Below are 13,975 nucleotides of genomic sequence, written 5' to 3'. Positions count from 1 at the left end.
AGATAGTGCGAGAAGGGGGCCCCGTTCCCACCCCCTACCAGACACTGTCCGCGAGGCCCGCGGAGTCGGGGCGTCACCGCCATCTTGCGGCTCATCATCAGACGGGTAGGCCCGACGCGGTCTCGGCCCCAGGCCCGCCTACCCCCCTCATCCTTGAGGGTGGTCCTTTTCTTTTGCTTTGAGTGTATGTGTTGTCGGCGCCGTCTGTGAAGTAAAACTGTATAAGTGTTGCCGTGTGCTCGGTAGTCGGTTAGATCTGCATTGTTGCATTTGCTTTTTGTGTATTATTGTGTTTCTTCTTCTTTTACATTTGCTTTTGGTGTAATTGTATATGTGTGCTTTCCGTTCATCGCGAAATAAATGCGCTTTATGTTGAACTGTTTTCCCGTTTCGCTTCGTCTTTTCCTCTATTGAATCTCCATCTTACTTCACGTAAAGATTTGGTCGTGGGCTAAAACGCCCGATAATTAATCGAACCGTCGAGGCCGACGATAACACCGCTCGGTTATCCCGATAGTACGGAACGGGTCGCTTAAAGTGGCCCGTGCCCGAAGTCGACCTGCGGCGAGGTGCGATCGCCCGGTCTACCCTCCGTGTGGGTACTTAGGTAGGTCGAATTTGGCGAGCAACCCTATCCCACGCGGGGGGCCGGTTGGCACGATCGTGGTGAGGCCGAAAGGTCCACCCGTGACTAGTTCCCGGCGTTAGTCCGAGAGGGTCACGACGGGATTGTCCGTCCGGTGGGCGACGTGCCGCGATTCGAGTTACGTGGCCGCTCGCACGCCGGCGGGCGCGAATACCGCAACACTGGTGTCAGGTCGTGCGATATAAATTCATCGCCCTCCTCGCGGCACTGGTATCGGAGAACGGGAAAACGGGCTCTCCTGTCTCCAGCTAAATTCACGGGAATCGGTCCAGGGGTGAGAGGAGCGACCCCCGATTCCTTCCAAATTACGAGCGAGTTAAATGAACCCTTTACGAGAAATAAGATGGCGTCTCAAGGCGAGCGGGAGCCGGGGGTATTAGGTATGTGTCGTCATGTAGGATCCATGGCCCAGGTCGGTTCTTTTTATAATTATAACCCCACCACTAACTGTGGTCAGTGGGAGCGGCTTGAGCACGAACTTTGCCGGCAAACGGAGTCGCACAATGGCAGCATGGAGCGGGCTGATATTAATGGCACAGCACGAGGCGTGAGCTCCCAGTCACCGGTTCAAGGCACGTGGTCACGGCATGTGCCATGGCAGGCGTGGCAGGATGACTATGCGAGCATTGGCAGGCTTCAGGCACAATTGGGGGATGTCTTGGAAAAGGTGAAGCGTTATGAAGAATATATCGAGGAGGTGCAACGTGGAGTGGACGAGTCACAACGGCACGCAGACGCGCTTCAGAAAAATTACGTGTACGGGGGGACACAGCGATTGGACGATTTACTGGAATGAATTCGGTGGCAAAAACATGACTTGGCCAATAGAGTCGACAAATTACGTGGGAAAAAGAATTTGGTAGTGTTTTATACCCGTCAGTTGGAATATGCGAAGAGCAAACTGAACAAAAGAATAGAGGAACAGCAGATTGGTATCTCCCAGGAAAGGAAACAATGGGAGGAAGAATGGAAAACCGAGCTCGAAAAGAAACAAAAGGCGCACGACTTGGAAGTAAAACAATTAATGGAAAAATTATTGGAGCAAGCAAGGCGGTTCAAAGAACAGGAGGGGAGAGTGAGGGAAATACAGTTGGAAGAGAAAAAATGTGAACACGATGGGGAGTTGGAACAATTGAAGGAAGAGATAAGAACAGGCAATCAGGAAAGAGAAAGCCTAGAATGGAAAATAAAAAGAGGAGAGAGACAGCTCGAGGAAAGGGCGGAGGAATTGCTGGAAAAGTCAGAACAGTTCGAAGAACTGCAGGGAGAATTGAGGGAGGAAGGAGAAAGGAAAACAAAGCTCGAAAAGGAAAAACGCGAACAAGATGGAGAATTGGAACTACTGAAGCGAGAGGTAAGGGCAAGCCAGTTTAAAAGAGAAATCCTGGAAGGGGAGATTAGAATGGGAAAGGAATGGCAGAAAAAACTAAATGAATACAGTAAAAAAAGGGACGAATTGAGGAGGGAAGCGGTGGAAAGAAGAGATGAAATGAGTGAAGAAGCACGCAAATTGAGAAAGGAATTGGAAACAAAAACTTCTGAGATACTGAAACACGAAAACAAATAAAGAGGATTACAAGACGAACTGAGGATGTTAAAAGAGGAAAGGAAGAGAACAGAGAATGAAACGTTAAGGAACCACACTGAGCAGATTGAACAATTCGAAGCCAAAGCAAAGTCGGAGTGTGCGGAGATGAGAAAGGAATTGGAAAAGAAAGCTTCTGAGTTACAGAAACACCAAAACAAAGAGAGGGAATTACAAAACGAGTTGAGGATGGTGAGAGAAGAAAGAACGACAACAGAGAATGAAACGTTAAGAAACCACACTGTACAGATCGAACAGCTGGAAGCGAAGGCCAGATTAAAAAATGAGGAACAAGAAAGAGTACTGAAAGAACAAGGAATGAGACAGGAGAAGGAAATCAGCCAACTGAAGGAAACCACGAGATTGCAGAATGAGATGCAAAAAAGAGTAATGATGGAAGAACGAATCAGACAGGAGAAGGAAGTCAGCCAACTGAAAGAAATAACGAGATTGCAGAATGAGGAACAAGGAAGACAGTGGAATAGGAAATACAAAGAACAAGGAATGAGACAGGAGAAAGAAATCCGTCAATTGAAGGAAACGATGAGATTGCAGAACGAGGAACAAGAGAGACAGTGGAATAAAAAACTGAAAGAGTATGAATTTGAAACTGAACGACAAAAGGAAAAAAATAGGTTGGAATACGTGGAGAAGTTGAAGGAGCAAGGAATGAAGCAGGAAGGAGAAATCAGGAGATTGAAGGACACAAGGAGATTGGAGAGGGAAGAACGAGAGGAACAATGGAATAGAAAACAAAAAGAACATGAATCTGAGGTTGACCAATTGAAAGAAAAGCTGAGGCTGGAGTACGAGGAGATAGACAAAGAACAGCGAATGAAACACAAAATGGAGATGAACCAAATGAAGAAAACCATGAAACTGGATAAGGAAAGACAGGAGAGGAAACGCGGAAGAGTAATGAGACAGCAGCGAATGAAACACAAAAAGGAGATTAACCAAATGAAGAAAACCATGAAACTGGATAAGGAAACACAGGAGAGGAAACAAGGAAGAGTAATGAGACAGCAGCGAATGAAACACAAAAAGGAGATTAACCAAATGAAACTGGAGAAGGAAGGACAGGAGAGGAAACGAGGAAGAGTAGTGAGAGAACAGCGAATGAAACACAGGAAGGAAATGAGCCAATTGAAAGAAACAATGAGATTGGAAAACAAAGAGCAGGAGGAACAGTGGGAGAGAAAACAACAACTATATGAGTGTGAAATTGAACAACTAAAATGGAGAGCGAGATTGGAGTCAACGGAGATTGAGGAGCTCCGGAGGGAGAACGAACAGCTAATGGGGCTCAGAGAGAAAGAACGACTCAGATGGGAAGGAAAAAGGAACCAGGAAGAGACAGAAATAAGGAACAAGGAGAGAAAATGTATAGATACACGGGAGACAAGAGACGAGGTGAAAGTAATTGGGAGGGAGAGAAAAGAACAATTAAGACGGAAAGCAAGGAGGAGGTACGCAGAGATCGTGAAAGAGCAAGGAGTGAAAAACAGGGAAGGACGGGAGCGACTTAAGGAGAAAGCAAGGTTGACCTACATAAAGATAAGGGAAAGACGCCAGAAAGAAGCGGAGACTAATAGACAGGAGGGGACAACAGAAACTTATAAATGTATAGAGACACGGGAGACAGAAAAAATAGAGGAGAGACTGCATGATAATGGCAAGGCTAGAGACGTACACACACACACGGAGGTAGTGGAGGATAATGGGGGTGAGCTCGCGGACTGGGTGGAGACCCGGTGCGAGCAGCTGGATGGCCTCCTCCAGGAACGAGGGGAGGGAGTATGCCCCCTTGAGGCGACTCACGACCAGGTGAGTTCGGTCGTGCTTTGCGAGTTCGAGGGAAGGAGTGCTGCGAACGGGTGCACGGAGAGCTTGGGGGGTATAGAGGCCCCGGAGACCCTGGTGGGGACACGAATCCCCAGTGTGGTTGTCCCTGTGTGTGTGGTGCGAGGTGTGAGTGCGTCCCCGTGTGTGGAAGCGACCCCGTATGTGAGTGGTGTGGTGGCGATTGTGCCGGAGTACGTGCTTCCCAGCACGCCGTGTGTAAAAGGGGCACCGCAAGTGGAAGAGGCCGTGTGTGTGGATGAAACGGCCAGTGTGAGTGAGGCACCACGGATGAGTGCCCCCGCGTGTGTGAGTGAGGCACGGTGTATGAGTGAGGCACCGCGGATGAGTGCCCCCGCGTGTGTGAGTGGTATGGTTTGTGTGAGGGAAATGGCACGAGTGAGTGAAAGGCCGCGAGTGAGTGGAGCCACGTGTGCGAGGGAGATGGCATGCGTGAGTGAACGGCCGAGTGCAAGGGAGACCGTGTGTGTGAGAGAGCGGTATGTAAGGGAGATGTCGGTGGGCATGTGTGAACATGCAGCCGCGTCTCCCGGGGTGAATGTAATGGAATGGAGTGTGAGCGTCGTAACACGCAGGTGTGCGTGTGTTGAATGGCGACGACGACGGCGACAGAGGAAAGAAAGCCGAGTAGCGGCTGTAGTTGTTTCGGGGACCGTGCTGGGTTCACCCAGCAGTGAGCACGAGGTCCGTGCTGTGCAACGCACGAGGCCCCCACGTGCTCGCTTGCGAGAGTGAAGTCCCGGTCCGGAAACGCACGCGGTGGATTTGCCGATCCCGCGGACGGACAAAGTTTAGGCAGGATAATGGATTTGGACCGGACGGGTTCTCCACGTGATCGTGTGTGTTAAGCTCCAACGGGCAAAGCACATGTGTTCGCGTGGGGAACCCCTCGAGACGTGGGGCTTGTGTTTTTTTTTATGCGCACGGTGACGTCATGGCTGCACGCGGGGTTGGAATCCGGCAGGAGGGGTATCCCTGCCGGATGGTACCGTCCAAGGAGGGACGAGGTACACGTGCAGCTGCATGACGTCACGGGCAGGTGCAAAGTGCGCAAGCTGTGAGTTGCCGCGCTGGTGATGCGCATGAAAAAATAAAAAAAAACAGCAAGCCTCACTTTCGGGTGCACAGGATTCCTGGGCAAGGGGTGGAAGACCCCCTTGACCAGGGCACAGGATGGAAACTAGTTAGGGGGAAGGGTTAGCTTAGTTAGACCGACTTCATGGGGTAGGGGTAAGTCCTCATGGAGTCCGTGGAATGGATTAGGTAGAGGGATTTAGTGAGCTTTAGGTTGGGAAATAAAATGATTTATTTGGAGACAGTGACAGACTTGTGGATATGTAGAGGGGACGTAGTTTAGCTACGTAGTGTTAAATGGAACGTGCTATAGTTTAAGGGACGACGTGGGAGCACGAGTTAGTTAGGGGAGGTAGTTAGAAGGATGGCAGAGTTCAGCGGTGAGTGTGTTGAAGAGTTGTTCGTGAGTGAAGTGGAAGCATGTGCTTGGTGAGTGAGTGAGGCCAGCGGGTCTGTGTGAGTGGAGCGAATGGGGAATGCATGGTGCGATGAGTGATTGGGGGGAGGAGTGACTCCCGCCCAAGGGACCCCGGGGTCAGTGTAGACTGAGTTAGTGGGTTAGTCAAATTAACAAATATGGAAGTCGTTTTGTTGTTGGTGGGGAAGTAGGCTCGAAACCCGTTTGGAGGGGTGCAGGAGCCCTGTTGACAGGCTGGGAGCGTGGTGGCGAAAGGTGAGTATCGCTGAGTGGGTACCCCGGGCACCAGGCTAGTCGGCCGTGGTAGGCCAAGAGCCCATGGGGGGCCGGGATAGCGTAGTGGGCACGGGTGCGCCTGCTTGGTGCGGGGGCCCGGGGCGCCATTAGCGCGTGGGCAGTGTTGTGGGCACGGGTGACCCTCGGAAAGGGGCCTGGGAAGCCAGCCTGCCACGTGTGCGTTTCAGGGGAGGTGCCATGGGGGGCACTCCCCGGTGTTTAGGGAGCTGGTAGGCTCTGAGGCAGTGTAGTGCCCGGGGGTGCCATCGTCGGAGAATCGGCAGAGGGTCGTGCCTGCCAAAGGGAGCCACGTGTCCCAACCATGAGACCGTGTGAGGGCACGGAGAGAAAATTGGGGGGCGAGGCCCGAAATTGTGAGGACACCAACACAGGCGACGGGAATCTGGGTTGTTAGAACAAATAGCTTAAGCGAGAGGCGCTTGTTGAAAGCCCCGGGGTAGTTTAACAGTTAAATGGTTAGAGTACATAGGAAGTGTACTGCTCCGCACCATCCATCCCTTCGCTCTCGTTGTGGGCCGCTGGACCCACTTTGTGTTAAGATCGCTGAACTCTGGGGAGGCCATCCTGAGGCTTCGTTGGGCCTCGACACAGGACGCTAGCTCTCCCTTATTCCCCTCCGGGAAGGGAACGTAGGGGTTGGGAGTAGGCTAGGTGACAGGATAGGTTAGCCGAACAAGGACGATAAAGGGGGTTAGGGGACGATTTATAGTGGGGAAGTAAAAAAAAAAAAAAAAAAGTTGGGGCTAAATTGGGGTTTGACAAATTAAGGGAGTGGGTATAGACAGTGACAGGCAAAGGCGATAGGTTGGGAGGGAGACCGTAGGGTAGGTCCGAGCCCGCCTTCCGAGTGGCCAGCACCACCGCACTCCCTCCACCAACCTCCACTGAACGGCAAAGGCTGGCCAGCTTCATCTGCTGGCTGCGTTGCTGCAAGGCAAAGGCCAGCCCACTTCATCAGCAGCTGTTGTTTTGCTGCAAGGCCTGTGCCATCGGCTGGCCGTGTTTTGCTTCAAGGCCTGTGCCGGCCACTTCATCTGCTGGCTGTGTTGCTGCAGGGCCTGTGCCGGCCCACTTCATCTGCCGGCTGGCTGTTTTTCTTCAAGGCCTGTGCCGGCCAGATCATCTGCCGGCTGTGTTTGCCTGCAGCGGCCTTATTCTGCAGGCTGTGTTGCCTGCTCGCCTTTGCCATGCCATGCCCACTGCCCCTGTTCACCACATCCCGTTCAATTTTTGCTTTGCCCCCCCCCCCCTGTTCATTGCCATGTGCGCCAGGATCAAGGCAACAGTTTGCAAGCTGCAAGAACTGTCCTGTTGGCAGCTACAACACGGGCCTGCAGTGGCGGCCCGTGCACCGTGTTTGCGTGCATCCATTCATCCATCCATTCGTTGTGCTCATTGCGTGTGCCACTTGAGCTGGCACGGAGACTGTGTTTGTGCAGCCCATGCACCGTTGTGGTTCACTGCGTTCAGTTCAAAAGGGAAGGCCTTGGACTGTGAGTGAGCAGCCGGCCACGTTCCCTGTCACCTGCATTGTTTGAGCCAGAGACTGCATGTGAGCAGCCTGGCTCCCTGCTAACTGCTTTCTTTTTGCAGAGTTCATTGATCCTGGGCCATGGTTTAGTGTAAAATTTGTAAGTTAAGGTTAAGATGTACTGTAAATATGAGTGCGCCCCCGGCATGTCTGTCCTAGCGCCGGCAATTTTATTTAAGTCGTCCGTGTGAGTGAGTTTGTTTAGGTAGTTACTCAGCCCTCAGGTTATTTATTTTGGGGACACGAATACCATGAATGTCGCACTCAGGGATCCGTAGGTAAAATGTACTAGGGGAAAACTACACATGATGGCACACGAAAATTTGACGACTCGGGACGAGTCTGTAAAAAGGGGAGGGGGTAGTGTTGTGGTTGACGAAATTCGCAAACCACCATTCAGGTCCCTTAGGTGAGATATCTCTGTAAGTATATGTGTAGTTAGGCCCAAACCCGTTGTTTAGAGGGAATAAATGTCATTCATTCGGGCTGCGACCCTTCTAGATAGCCGTTTTTCTTTTACTATCTTTATTTTGGACCAGCCGCCATTACTACCACCACCAACCACATCTCAACAGCCATCACACAACAACCACCAACCGCAACGCCGCTTCACAACAACAGCCACGACCTTTACCGTCACAACTCGCCCTCGCAACCATCGCATCACCGTCATTCCCACGCCGCTTGTGGGCACCGATACTGGACTCGTGCAGGGCGCGCACCGAGCAGGGGTGCAAAAGCGCCGGCCTTTCCGAAGAAAACGGATCAAAAACGACTCACGCCCACTTCTGTTCCGTCCTATCGGTGAGCGTAGGGCGATTTGGCCCCGCCCCCAGGTGCGTTGGAGTAATATCGCTATATGCAAATTCATGGATCAAAAAGCATTCACGCCCACTTTTCCTCGGTCCAATGGGGAGCCAGTTAGAGGTGAAGGGTCGGAGGTAAAGGGTCGAAGGTGAAGGAGCGAGGCCACGGGGAATATAAGGGGCTGCGTTCGTCAGTCAAGGCAGTTAAGAGCTCGGAGGGAGTTAAGAGTACGGAGGGGAGAGAGTGAAGAGTACGGAGGGGAGAGAGTTAAGAGTTCGGAGGGGAGAGAGTGAAGAGTTCGGAGGGGAGAGAGTTAAGAGTTCGGAGTCAGTGAAGAGTTGGGACGAGTCAAGAGAGGAGTCGGAGAAGGCGGTGGACGGAGCTGTGGAGAGGTGGCGGCGGCGAAGGTGGTCGAGGGGGTGCTCGTGTCGGAGTCGGGGAGCTGCGGAGGGAGAGGCCGGCGGCGCGAGCGAGGTCGTGGTGGAGACGCTCGTCGCGGGACCCGAGACAGGGAGATATCCTCCTTCCCCCCGAGCATCAACAACCCCCTCCTGTTTCCCCCCGCGCTGAGATAGTGCGAGAAGGGGGCCCCGTTCCCACCCCCTACCAAACACTGTCCGCGAGGCCTGCGGAGTCGGGGCACCACCGCCATCTTGCGGCTCATCATCAGACGGGTAGGCCCGACGCGGTCTCGGCCCCAGGCCCGCCTACCCCCCTCATCCTTGAGGGTGGTCCTTTTCTTTTGCTTTGAGTGTATGTGTTGTCGGCGCCGTCTGTGAAGTAAAACTGTATAAGTGTTGCCGTGTGCTCGGTAGTCGGTTAGATCTGCATTGTTGCATTTGCTTTTTGTGTATTATTGTGTTTCTTCTTCTTTTACATTTGCTTTAGGTGTAATTGTATATGTGTGCTTTCCGTTCATCGCGAAATAAATGCGCTTTATGTTGAACTGTTTTCCCGTTTCGCTTCGTCTTTTCCTCTATTGAATCTCCATCTTACTTCACGTAAAGGGTTGGTCGTGGGCTAAAACGCCCGATAATTAATCGAACCGTCGAGGCCGACGATAACACCACTCGGTTATCCCGATAGTACGGAACGGGTCGCTTAAAGTGGCCCGTGTCCGAAGTCGACCTGCGGCGAGGTGCGATCGCCCGGTCTACCCTCCGTGTGGGTACTTAGGTAGGTCGAATTTGGCGAGCAACCCTATCCCACGCGGGGGGCCGGTTGGCACGATCGTGGTGAGGCCGAAAGGTCCACCCGTGACTAGTTCCCGGCGTTAGTCCGAGAGGGTCACGACGGGATTGTCCGTCCGGTGGGCGACGTGCCGCGATTCGAGTTACGTGGCCGCTCGCACGCCGGCGGGCGCGAATCCGCAACAATATATATATATATATATATATATATATATATATACATATATATATATATATATACATATACATATATATATATATACATATACATATATATACATATACATATATATACATATACATATATATACATATACATATATATATATATACATATATATATACATATACATATATATACATATACATATATATATATATATACATATATATATATATATATATATATATATATACATATATATATATATACATATATATATATATACATACATATATATATACATATACATATATATATACATATACATATATATATACATATACATATATATATACATATACATATATATATATATATACATATACATATATATATACATATATATACATATACATACATATATATATATATATATATATATATATATATATATATATGCTTGGCCAATATCGGCAATTTTTGGGGAATCGGCAGACTGGAGTCAGTGTGATTACCGACTGTATACAACCCCAAAACCTTCAGTAGCTTTCACCTTTGTTTTGGGAGAATTTGAAAAACAACGTCACATTATAGATGTTTTAAGATGTGCCTAAGCATTAATCTTTAGAGACAGTTGCGTGTGACGGGTGGGAGAAAATTTGGCTCTGAAATTTAGAAAACATGTTAATATGGCAAACGGCTCGGAAATCGGATGTTATCAAATATATTTTGCTTTGAAACACACAAAGAGAAACAATAACCTTTGTAAAGCACATCCGGTTCATATAAAATAACCAATTGCTTGAGAAACAGTCAGGAGGACAAAGGAAAACAAAATCGCTCGTGCGCTGCTGAGGTTAAAAAAGTTCAAATCTTCACCACGGATCTTTAGCATAAGATACAGGATGAAACTTTCCACCACGGCACCCATAACCAAGCATACAGGCATGCACACACACCCGTGGAGAGTCCCCTTGCAGATCTAAATCCACCCATATGTATCTCTCTACTTTGTAGCAACTGCCGAATATTCATTCCGGTCAGGACAAGAAATGTACCACTATCGACTGCAGGGCACTTGGCAAGTGGCTAAAGCGCTCAAGCAAGCACTCCAATTAAATGGTTAATAAGGAACGGCTGGCTTGGCAAGCGAGAGCAGATTAGTAATGGCACTATCCTCAAAACTTAATGGCACTACCCTCGAAGAGTTATTTAGTCCACGTGATTTGATCCTCCAAACTCAAATTATATTTCTTTTATACACTTGAATTAGTCCATGAGAGTAGATCGTGGAAAATCTCATCATATAATGGATGAAATCACTCCAAACTCCTAACTTGCAAACTATAGCATTATGAAGGTGATGTACACAGCAATTTGTTCTATGAAAATCAGGCATTCAATCATATCAGTGGGGAAAGTGGAAAAAAAAAAAAACATTTCAGCGCTTTATTGTTAATAAACCGTTGCGGCCTGTTCCAACTCAAGGCATTGTTGAGCAGGCCAAACAAAATGGCGAATTAAGACCCCAGCGAGGTAAGGGAAGATGCGCCTCAATACACCATCAAGAGTGAGGTGTCCGAGGATGTGCCTGATAAAGGATATAATTAAATAAAGCCATTAACTATCCTCAAAAGGTGTGTTTAAATTAACCCAAACACTAATTTTTTTACTAATGCATTCCCTTGGAGTTCCCTTTGTATGCAGAGTTTCAGGCTGCTTAGCTTCATACTTTTGGAGTTATGGAGAAGACACACCCACGCACACATGCATACACACACTTATTATTATAGATGAGTGCCTCAATGGTGGCAACCAGCAGAATCTTGATTTGGAAGTAGGGTGGGGGGGGGGGCGGGTCCAAAGGTCACAAATCAGCAACAACAAAAATAAAAATCCACTTGGACACATCCAGCGACGAACGCCGCCCGAACACGTCCATAGACAAATGGCGCCTGGACACGTCTGGAGACAAACGCCGCCCGGACTTGTCCGGAGAGTGTCACCCATCTGGAAACGACTGTAGACAAACTCCCGTCCGGACATGAACACCACCCAGACACGTCTGGAGACAAACACCACACGAACACGGCCGGAGACAAACTCCCGTCGAGAAATGGCTGGAGACAAACACCACCCAGACACGTCTGGAGACAAACACCTCCCAGACATGTACGGAGCCAAGCCGTCCGTAGACAAACACTGCCCGGACATGTCAGGAGACAAACACCACCCAGACACGTGTGGAGACAAACACTGCACGAACACGGCCGGAGACAAACTCCCGTTGGAACATGGCTGGAGACAAACACCACCCAGGCACGTCTGGAGACAAACACCTCCCAGACATGTACGGAGCCAAGCCGTCCATAGACAAACACTGCCCAGACATGTCAGGGGACAAACACTGCCCGGACACGGCCGGAGACAAACTCCCGTCCGGACACGGCTGGATGCAAACTCCCGTCCGGACATGGCCGGAGACGAACTCCCGCCGGAACACGTATGGAGCAAAGCCGTTCGGAGACAAACACCACCCGGACATGGCCAGAGACAAACTCTCGTCCGGACACGGCCAGAGACAAACTCCCGTCCGGGTACGGCGGGAGACAAACTCCCATCCAGACATGGCGGAAGACAAACTCCTATCCAGACACGGCCGGAGACAAACTCCTGTCCGAACATAAACACCACCCTGACACGTATAGAGACAAACACCGTTGTCGAAGCAGGTTTTCCAGCTACCTCAAAACAGTAAAAAAGAGTAAGTTTACATGCAAGCCGTTTATTCGAAAAAACAAAAGAACACTTCCGTGCACAGGAAGGAAGGCCTCAACTCTCAATGATATTGCGAGTCGAAGACTTAAAACTTACATAGAATCTTGAGTATAAATACAGTTTTTATCATGACATCAGATGGACTTTTGTGGACTTCAAATTTGCAACATGGAGAGGTTTTGGTTTGTTTTAGAATGTTGTTTTCAGCCTCGGGAAGGAGTGTGGCGAGGGGGGAAATCGAAAAGAGCCATGTTTTGCCTTGCTGAATAAATGGTCACCAGACAATGGTTACCAAACAGATAAGGTTTTCCAAGGTTGTTTTCGACTTGAACAGAGAAATGTGTAGTCTGCTCTGAAGTAGATTTCTCAGCATATACATTTATTAAATTATTTTTCAAAGCACTAAACTAAGACAATTTCGTATTTTACATGATTATAAATTCAATTAATAAGGCAGTTTCCACACCGTCCAGAGACAAACACTACCCAGACAAGTCTGGAGACAAACCCGCACGGACACGTACAGTGCCAAGCCGTCCGAAGACAAACACTTTCCGGACATGGCCGGAGACAAACTCCCGTCCAGACATAAACACCACCCGAACACATCCTGAGACAAACACTGTCCAGACACATCTGGAGACAAATACCGCCCGGACACGGCCAGAGACAAACTCCCGTCCGGACATAAACACCGCCCGGATAAGTACTCCAATAATGGCTTTAGCACTCAAGCAAATACTCAAATTCAATTTGTTGATAAAGAATGGTTGGCTTGGCAAGCGATACAAATCACCGAACAATCATATTAAACACACACCTCCTGGAGACGACTGAAATGTCAAATATGTCCGAATTTGACAAATGAATACTTTTGTAGCAGTCGGAACTGCTGCTAACTTCATTTCTGGAGCTTAAATTTTGTAATTCGGCTTAGCTTAAGAGATTCTTGAGGTTAAGGCATGTGTGGAAATTAAATTAAGTCACTAATGCTGGCGTCTCTGGGCGTTTATAAACATTACAATGTTCCCAGCGATTTGTACATATCAGCCATTTGATAATATAAGTGGGTTTTGACCCATCGCGGGCAACCTATTGTACTCCGATTTCGTTATCGTGGGATTTCATTTCGGCCAATCGTAGTTTTTGAGATAAGGTTAGTGAGTAATCGTTTGTGTCCTGTTCATGGACGATTACCATTACGAGCCTTGTGTTTTTTTCCTCATGCACCGTTTTTAATGAGTCCAAATGTAAAGCGATGGACATTTAGTTGTGTCAAAGGGCAGAGAAAGGTTATGACATTGAGCAAAAAGATCAAGCTGTTAGATCGGTTGGCTCGAGGTGAAAATGCAGCATCTGTGGGCCGCCATTACGGGGTCAATGATTGAAGGTAAAACCTTCCCCATCGTTCCCTTCCTCATTCCATAACCTTTATTTTCCTTCAAACCTCATTCCCAAACCTTCAATAGCCTTCAAACCTCATTCCCAAACATTTCCCAACTGTGTATTCGAACCTCATTCCCAAACTCCACTTTCTGACACCCATATTCAAACTTACGTTTTCAAATGCCCATTCTCAAACCCTTATTTTCCGACACCTGGACTCAAACCTCCATTCTCAAA

At 48.9% G+C, this 13,975-nt stretch overlaps 1 protein-coding gene across 4 annotated transcripts in view; it reads right to left on the bottom strand.

Annotated features, from left to right (window-relative positions):
- LOC147009346 (uncharacterized) overlaps window positions 1-13,975 on the bottom strand; it is a 100,599-nt gene that overhangs the window by 26,609 nt on the left and 60,015 nt on the right. The gene's annotated exons all lie outside the window — the stretch shown is intronic.

The sequence above is a fragment of the Eptatretus burgeri genome, chromosome 17, assembly GCF_056783735.1.
Source record: "Eptatretus burgeri isolate ZD-2024b chromosome 17, Ebu_testis_v1, whole genome shotgun sequence".
NCBI classification, from domain to species: Eukaryota; Metazoa; Chordata; class Myxini; order Myxiniformes; family Myxinidae; genus Eptatretus; species Eptatretus burgeri.
Note: the sequence above shows the minus strand (reverse complement) of the source record. Positions and strands in the feature narration are given on the sequence as shown.